Source organism: Triticum dicoccoides, chromosome 3B (assembly GCF_002162155.2).
Source record: "Triticum dicoccoides isolate Atlit2015 ecotype Zavitan chromosome 3B, WEW_v2.0, whole genome shotgun sequence".
In the NCBI taxonomy this organism is placed as follows: domain Eukaryota; kingdom Viridiplantae; phylum Streptophyta; class Magnoliopsida; order Poales; family Poaceae; genus Triticum; species Triticum dicoccoides.
Window position 1 is genome coordinate 6,887,937 of NC_041385.1, and position 3,414 is coordinate 6,891,350.

Consider the following 3,414-nt stretch of genomic DNA (forward strand, 5'->3'; position numbering starts at 1 on the left):
GCGCGACCAAGTGGAGATGGGCTCGCACGGCGCGCAGGGGCCAGCAAAGCCTGACCACGGCCAAGCTGCGGTACGGCCTTGTAGGGAGCGGCGTGTGCGTGCGGGCAGTGGTGAGGTCCAGTGGATGAGCGAGGCGACGACCGGAGCGACAACAACACCAATAGCAAGCAGCAGTAGGGGGGTCGAGCAGTAGGGAGAAGAAAAACGAACAAAGCTCACATATGGAGCTCATGGAGGCTCTGCGAAAGCTTAGCAGCAGTAGGGGTTCGCCATAGTCGACGACGAACGCCGGCGGCCGGAGCGGGTAAGTGAAGTCGATCTGCTCGACTTGGTGCGTCCCAGCTCGTTCTGCTCCTCGATGACGGTGTAGTGGACGACGACAGAGTGGCCGGACCTGGCCTCATGGCGCGGGGACGACGGTGATGCTTAGCGGCGGGTAATACGCACACGGCGGCCATGGCGCAAGCAGCGGCTGGCCGGGGAAGCAGGCGAGCAGGAGAAGGAGACGCGCCGCGTGGGGAAGAATGGGGCGCGTGGCGGAGGCAGAGGGCACCGGAGCATGGCGGCTAGGAAGTGAGCAGCAAGGCGACGGGGACGGCGATGGGGCGGCGAGGGGGCGGCGAGGGGACGGCGATGGGGCGGCGAGGGGACGGCGATGGGGCGGCGAGGGGGCGACAGAGTGCTTCGCGGCGAGGGAGCGGATTGCAATTAAAAATTGCGGAAAGTTGCATCTGCCAAGTCAGCACTGTCCAGTCAGCAAGGAGACTAGTCAAAACCACCTAAATCTGGTGCAAAACCACCATGGGGGAGAATTGATCTGGTTTTGAAGAGTTTAGGGGCTGATTGATCCGGTTTTAGACTTTGGGGGGAGATCGGTCCATCAGACAGGATTTGAGGGGGAAAACGATACTTTCCTCTAAAAAAAAGGAACAAACCGAGCCTTTTTACATGGGCTGTTCCAAGCTAGCGAAAAAGAACTGGAACAAACCGAGCCTTTTTACATGGGCTGCTGCTGCTGGCTTGAGAAAAATGATTTGACTAAAAAAAATACTTTTTTTTACTCAAACAATACTTGTCTTGAGGCACCTGATCATTGGCAAAACTGGTAGAAAAAACATGTCATGGGAAATTGGACTTGAAAAACAAGTCTTGTACTCCGTATTAGTGTAAAAAAACACTTTTATATTAGGGGGTGGTGTATTAGTGTAAAAAGTGCACTTATATTAGAGGGCGGAGGGAGTAATAAGCTAGCAATTCAAAGAAACTATCTTCTTTTGGGTGCCGACAAGCTGCATGATTGGTATAGCCGATATTGTTGACTCCCTGGTCCATACAAGACGAGAGATGAATATGTTTCCAACCGTGCTCGCCACCAATTCTTTGTTCTCAAGCTAAAATTTCCAAAGATGTCCTGCCTGTTGACCCAAGGGAAGACTTTGACCATACATGTTGGAGACCAAGAATATAGACTAGTAATATAGACTGTAGTCAGAGTGGCGTAGGCAGTTGTATTTGCGTTAACTACTACTCCCTCCGTTCCGAATTACTTGTCGCACATATGGATGTATCTAGATGTATTTTAGTTCTAGATACATCCATTTTAACGACGAGTAATTTGGAACGGAGGGAGTATAAAACATGAGAAGCTGTGACAGGAAGGAGAACGCAGCATGAAGTGTTCTACTTCTTCTTCTTCTTCCTCTTTGGTACGCAGCTTTGCCATCCTTGCTCTCATATGCTGTTCCCTGTCATGCTCGTCGGCGGCAAGAGGTAACTAATTACTACTACTGGCTAGTAATCCCACGTCGGCATCATGTGTGTATTGTGCTATGATTGTGCATGCAGTACGTATTTATGTTTGGGGTTAAGATTGATGGTTCATGCTCATGCATATGCACGCAGTTGCTCTTGACGGAAGGCATGGGCCAACGAGTCCTCCGCCGCCGATGCCAGGTCGCCAGGTGTCTCCCGTCGCTCCAACTCCAGTTCCAAGGTCTCCGGTCCATCCTCCGCCGCCACCGCCGCCCATGCCGGAGATGTCAGCACGGGCGCCGCACCGCAAGACCCTGGAGCAAGCATGAAACAGTGCCGCTCTTATATTATTTTCGTCTATGTATGTTCGATCATGGTGCTAAGTAATTGAGACGATAAATAATGAAATTAGCGTACCTATGCTTATTCTTAACTCTTTTTTTACAAACACACGGTACTTACGCAAGCATTCTTTCGGTATATTCACCGTGGACGCATTTGGTTGCCTGTAAACAGCCCAATCAAACCTGCGCAGTAAGAATTTGGCCTGCTTAGTTGTCTAGATCCATTGTTTGGGCTGTATAGCATGAACTTTAAAGCACTTCTGGGCCTGCATCGTTGGGAACACTTGATTCAGCCGTTTCCAGTGAGCCTGGCTTGAGCAATGCAAAGGGGCGCACGTGGTGGCCCTCGTGGTGCAGTTACCTATGAGCTGGTGCAGCTAACTGCAACCAGTACATGTGTTTGCACCTGTTCTAATTAATCTTCTACTAATCCCTTTTAATCTACACAACGGTGCTCCGTTTGAGATAATGTCTACATGGAAAAGGTGCACATCGATGTTGTGGGTCCATTTAGATGACCGGTGCGTAGTTTCGTTGACCATAAATGCTCTATTTTGTGTTCATATTTGGAGCAATTTTGGACGAAATTCATCAAATTAGTCGCGCATGGTGGACCAGTTGATTTTTTTTTCTTGACCAGTAGCTTCATCTCGATGTTTCATATGACTTTTGTGTTGTATGTTATCTGTTTTGATGGCCGTAGATGAGTAGATCTACATCTTTCTGCTATACCGTAGGAATGCATATGTGTGGCCAGTTTTAACGAGACTTGGCTTAATCTCTTTCACCTAGTCCCTTCTAATCTACACAACGGCGCTCCGATTTGAGATAAGGTCTACACGAAAAAGATGCACATCAATGTTGTGGTTCTATTCAGATGATTGGTTCATAGTTTCGTTGACCATAAATGCTTAATTTCATGTTCATGTTTGGAGCATTTTTTGTTGAATTTCGTAGAATTCGTTGCGCACGGTCAACCTTTTGAAACCCCCTTTGACCAGTAGCTTCATCTAAATGTTTCATATGACTTTCATGTTGTACTTTTTCTGTTTTAACGGTCATATATGAGTATATGTATACTGTATTAAGGTGGTCGTGTGGTGGTTTATGATTTAGAAGAAATTTTGAGTGGCTTCTTTTAGTTCTCACTGACCATCGTCAACCTTCCCAGATGGACGGCATGTCATGCCCAACGCCACCATCGGCGTCGTTACTCTCGGCCTCCTTGCTCGCAATCTACTATACTGACGCCGACATCGCAAGCACAATGACAAGGAACTCGATTGTAACTATGTGTATCATGTGTGGCTGTTAACTC

General features: G+C 48.3%; 1 long non-coding RNA gene across 1 annotated transcript; it reads left to right on the plus strand.

The window, feature by feature from the left end:
• Positions 1–1,670: 1,670 nt before the first annotated feature.
• Positions 1,671–2,168, plus strand: LOC119280453. Its single transcript, XR_005138086.1, has 2 exons — positions 1,671–1,770; positions 1,903–2,168. It is a non-coding gene; the product is annotated as an uncharacterized LOC119280453 (long non-coding RNA).
• The last annotated feature ends 1,246 nt before the right edge of the window (positions 2,169–3,414 follow it).